Consider the following 6,419-nt stretch of genomic DNA (forward strand, 5'->3'; position numbering starts at 1 on the left):
CAACATACCAACATTGTGTCAAAACTGACCAAATGCGATAATTGATTTCTGAATCAACTAGCTCAATTAACCGAACCAAATTTAAATTCTCAAAATTACTCTAACCAACTCACTATAACCTCGTAAACAACGAGAGATCACTACGACCAATTTACCCCGATTGGATTGTTAGATATGCTCAAAACTAAATCTTTCAATACGCAAAATATTGTATATTTAAAATTTTCCACTTCTTTTAAAAAGACTTTACGTCTTACACCTCCTTTTATAATCAAAATCGAAATACCTTTACCGTTAAAAAACCATCGATTTTGTAAACTCCTGAAATTTTTAAATTACTCGCATTTTGAATCTGCAAATTTTCTTTACCTTTAAGTACGTTTGCAAATTTATGAAACCGTTCAACTGACAAAATTCATGTTATCTTTAAACCAAACTTGCTAAAATAAATTTTTCCCTTTAAAAAAAAAATACACAAACGGTGAAAAAATTCTTCGTATTTAAATACACATTGATGTTTCAAACATCCAAAAATCTAAATCGTTTTTCCAAATTTTTCTCTTAAAAAAAACGTAATTTGAAGAAATCGTTCAACCAAAAAATTTATTTCCTTTTGAATCAAATTTGAAAAAAATTTCCTTCTTTCCTCAAAAGATAAAATTAGCATTGCAATTCTCCTTGTTTATGAAACACATCTTTATATCAATATATTAAAATACTTGGACAATTTCAAATATGAAAAAGAAAATTCTTTTAAAAAAAATGCAGTGTATAAACACACATGAGCATAACCAATATCCTTAATCCACAAATCCTTAAATCACAAATCAAAAATTATCACTAAAACTTCCTAATCTGAGTCTAACCATACACCGTACTTGGTACAACTATAACTCGTGTGAAATTTCAAATTTATTTTTACCTTCTATAAAACACAAGATTCTGACAAAACAGATCCATTACGACGTAATCGTCCGAAATCCATCCTCATCATCACAGAGTATTTGTCTAGCTACCTCTCGGTAACAGTTTCAAAATCATTTGAAATCCGACAACTTTATAAATAATGTTATCACAATGTGACTCGCGAGCTCGTTTCAAACATCTTTCTCAAAACACTTCATCGATAAAATCCATTTTACATAATTGTGCGCCAGGGTGATGACATCTCTCATCCCCAAAGAGTTGCATCCAACCCTAATCATTTCTATGCACGTGATGCATGTACTATTATGCATGTATCAATTATGGATTTATCTTTTATTTAGTGCTCAATGCAATCCTATTTGTGACATTATAAATGCATATTCATGATATGTCTGGGCACAATTACGTGTTGAAAATATTTCAAATATTTTAACAAATCAACCTTTGAAATCCATTTTTCAATAAAACATTTGCTAAACTTTACACTCTGTGAGATGTGCATTCAATAACCTCGAAATACTTCTCAAATTTCATACTTGCAATTTACCAACATTCGATGCTATATAACAACTCAATCTGATAAATTCGTTAAAGCTCTTTCGTATAAAAATATCCAACTAACTCCGATCAGGCTGAAACTTACCCAAAGAAAATATCACATCATATACGTTCCAATAGAACTAACCGCCGGTCCCCGCATCGCACATTAACTTAATGAGAACACCAGTATATTAATACACCGATCTATCTTCTCAGTTCGGAATTTCCAATATCCCTTTCAGGATAATCAAAAACTATCATCCATTCCAAGGGATCGCACTTCCCTTATCTTCCTCAATATCGAAACCCAAGGATCTGGATCAACCAAAAACCATATAGCCAACCTAGCTTAACCCCAAGCTGAACTAGATCAAAACAGGGTCTAAACAAAAGTTCGTCTCACAATCAAATCAACATCAAGGTAAGCCAACCATGGCCACGTGAATAATCATCTTACGTGTTACTCCGCATGACGAGACAAAACAAAAACAATCAATTTAGTTTAGCAAACACGCGAGTTATACAATGCAAATTATTTCAAAAAGATTACCAATTCTGTAAACTATTAACCATGTAAGCATGCCATTCAGCAAAACAACGCAAATCATACTTTAAACAAAATCAGGACATGCTACTACAAGCTTGAATTTTCATGACAAATTAACATGTAATAAATCATCTTTCAAGAGTACGCTTCAAAATTCATTTTGAAATTTAAAATCAACAATATAAATTTCGAGTTCGTGTCGAGCCCTACAGTTTTAAAAGTCCGTTTCCGGAAAACCTCTAAAAAAAACCCCATGGTTAAATTTCACAAATGCCTCAACTTAAAAACCACAGTGTTAGCCGAGTAATTACTACTTCCAAGCTCAACTCCAAATTTGGGTGACCCAAGTTAAACCCATAATAACCATTTGTAAAACGTACATAACGCATTTTCAAATCCAGAAAATGCAATTTAAAACAAAACCTCAATCTTTTCAACTAGGGAACTCAACAACACCAATGTAACAACATCAAGTCATCACCCAAGTGAGACACCAGTGTAATTTAAATAACCTATTCAAAACACATACTTTTAAAAAATTAGCAACTAAGCAATTAAGACCAACACCACCAAAGTGTCGACAAGCCACCAAACGGTAAAATTGTAAAAGTATTTGAAATCTTTCAAATGGTATCACCTTACACAATAACATTTATTTTAAAAAAACCGCTATTTTGGAATCATCAGTCAAAAGTAAGTTTTGAAATACGAATTTTTTTTTTAGTGGCAACGTAATGAAAATCACCATTTAGGGTATCATACTTAGATTACCCATCCGAATTTTATGTCAACAACACTAGTTAGACCAAAAATAATATATTTTTTTTAAAGAATTTCAAAACCAATATGTGGTCAGCAACGTAAAGTCACAAAACGTGGTACAAGATTTTACGATAAAAAATCATTTAAACCAGAAACAAGACCCAAGTCTAACGAAATATTATTTTTAATAATCCATGTTCTCGGCCAAAGTCAAAACTACTCACCAAATAACCCAGCGTTATTAAAATCATTAAAGGCAACTAAGTAAAAAAAAAATTATCTTCTAGGTGAAATGCAACATCAACAAGATAAGATAAACAACATCATACACAGGTATGAATTTAAACAAAATACCAACATAAGACTTCCCAAGAAATCAAATGCAAAAATAATCACCCAAGTGAAACAACAACAATTTAAAATATTAGCATCAAATCAACATAATACAACTGACTCGACGCAATCCTATCGGTGTAGGCAGAAGGTTTTAAAAATCAAAAGATGACGTTTCGAAAGACAAGACTTGAAATCCTAATTCCGCAGTAGTTCCTAAGACAATTTAATCACTTAACATGCCAAACAAATAAACACTTAACATTTAAAAGGCCTTGGTTTGAAACCAGGCTCTGATACCAAGTTTGTCACGACCCATTTTCATGAACCGTAACCGGCGCTAGGGTATGGGTATGGTTGTACCAAAACCCGTAGCAAGCCTTGCGGATAACCAACTTAAACAGTTAAAACAATGTACCTGCAGAAAACCACATGCTCGTGGGCAACCGAGACTTCAGCCTAGTCTAGCAGTACATATAAGCAATATATATTTAAAGTAAGCTTATCTCAAATAATCTCCAACAGCATGGCAATATATAAAATACCATAAACACTGTAATCATGCCAAAACTGATAAAATAATAGTTGGACCTATCCAACAAACAATAGTCTAAAATATAAGTAAAAGACTAAGACATAAATAATATGATACTACTACTGCGGTCTAAGAGTTTAAAACAGTTCGACTCTTTTATTCTGAAAATAAAATAAAGAACCTCCGAGAATGAAGAAACGGAGATCGACCAATGCTTAAATCATAAACCTGGAAAATTTGGGAAAACAACGGGGTCAGATTTACTGAGTAGAGTTTATATAACCATTTACATTTATTAAGTTGAAAACCTTTAAAAAATGTTTAATAAAACATTCATTATGGATTATCAATGAAACCCTAAACCACAATTCTAAATCCATTGTCATGTCGGTGAGACGTATCTCAATAACCGATCCCCGACTATCACTTAATAAATAGTGAGCCCAGGAGACGTATCTTCCACCGGTGCCCTCACTAAGGTGAGACGTATCTCAAACCTACCTCAATACCATAATCATTACCGGTGCGCACGCAGTCCCGATGATGCCCATCGAGTAGCACGTTCCAAATCAAATCCACAATGCCGAAAACAGTTCGAAAGCTGTTTATACATATACATATACAAAATATAATATTTGCTTAATAAAGAGGTAAATAGAGATATAAACTCACCGCTTGCTATTCCTTGTGAAACTGACAAGCAATCTAACTCTGGTTCGCCTCTGAAGTACGAACAGTCGACAGGTCTAGATAAGATATTAAAATCATAATTAAAAACAGACCCTAACTCTAGAGAGTACTAGACACCACGTAGGACCCGCACAAATGACAAGTCAAAGTAAAATCAAACAGAGTAATCATAATACCCAAATAATAATAAAGCCACTAACAAGTCAAGATTATTGAGTTCTCGCTTTAAATTCGATTTATAAAAATATTATTTAAATGAATATTAAATAATAAATCAATTTAAATTCTAAATAGTGGGTTAGCCGAGTTACGGATAACTACCAAGCTAACCTCACATGTCGGGCGACTCAAGTCTAACCCGACCCACAAATTTATCAAATTATAAACCACAATTTATAAATACAAACAACTTTAATAAATAAAAATCAAAATTAAAACGGAACTCAATAGTTTAGATAAAATAGCCAATATTCATAATCAATTCCTTAACTAAAATAAGTTAAGAAAATAATTTAAAAGCTAATTTATAATTTAACCAAAATTTACACACCAAGCTAAAATTTAAAAATAAACAATAATTATCTAAGTAATTATCCGATAAAAAAAATAATTATCGTTTTTAGATTATAATTATCAAAACATTTTAAATTATAATCGAAATTAATATTATGTTTAGATTTAAAACAATTAGCACTTTAACGACCGAATGGATGATCGAAAGTTCGATTTCAAAATCAGTAATAATCAATTTAATAATTTCAGATTTAAAATGTTCAAACAAAACAATTTAAAAATCATAATAATAAGTAATTCAAAAAGCAAAGATGGCTTCCATATTAACTGTAACCAAACCGAAATATACATGCGAAGTCACTATAATAATTCAAGCAGTAGCCTATTTAATCCTCACATTGTGCAAACAAATAATCATCACTTCTCTAATACTAAGCATCACCTACTTTTAAGATTACAGGTCCATTATAATATATGAATGTAATTGCTTTAGTCATTAAGGAAATTTATGTGGGCTTTCCTTGCATTCCGATAGATTTACAAACCAAACAAAGACCAATAAAAAAAATGATGTACAGAACACATAAATATAATTGTGACGGAAAATAGGGTACCTTAGAAGCTGATTCAAAAGTTGGGCGGCAGTGGCTGTGTTTTTCTTTTTCTTTAAAAGTTTCACTATATTTGTCTTTCTTTAAGAGACTAGGGTTTGGGTATTTATAACCTATTAATATTCTAGGATTTTTATAAAAAATTAAAATTCTAAATTACCCTTAATATTATTATTATTATTATTATTATTATTATTATTCTTTTACTTTATTTTATTTTACTAATAATAATATTATTATTATTTTTCTTTAAATATTACAAGCTTACCTTTATAAATATTTTATTAATAATGATATTTTTAATCTAAAAAAAATCAAACTATTTTCCCTTAATATATATTGTTAGAATAAGAATTACTCCCGTCAATGCCCAAAACCCCTCTGACGCATACCGATTTAATTTCATGTCCCAAGGTTGATCACTTAAACCCAAGGCATACAAAACAAGTCCAAACGACATACTGAAAGTCACACGAGGTAAAATATAATTTTGAGAAATCAAAACAACATCGGAAAGTTCATCAAATTCAGTCGGATAAATACGGGGTGTTACACTATCATACAAGACGATGCAATAATTTATTAATACGAATGATCAAACATTTTATTGTTGCCCAATAGATAGCACGTTCCAATGGACCTATATCGGTTTCAAATCGACTCTATGAAATGCAATTTCAATCACATTTCGAGTTATAAATGTTTTGGCATTAATATTCAGAAGTAAATATGCGAATTTACGAAACCGTTATCCACAAAATAGTTTTCGATCACCCTCTACTCTCCTGGTCCGGTAGCTCGCTGGCTCGTCGGATCAAGTTAGAAAACAATTGTTAAAACACAATTGAAGTAAGAATTCTAACCTAAAGAGTAGACTCTATAGACATTACTAGACGTATAACGTATATAGTCTATTCTCATTCTCAATATTAACTTACAGTCCTCTAATTATTAATCACTT

Source organism: Mercurialis annua, linkage group LG3, assembly GCF_937616625.2.
Source record: "Mercurialis annua linkage group LG3, ddMerAnnu1.2, whole genome shotgun sequence".
NCBI classification, from domain to species: Eukaryota; Viridiplantae; Streptophyta; class Magnoliopsida; order Malpighiales; family Euphorbiaceae; genus Mercurialis; species Mercurialis annua.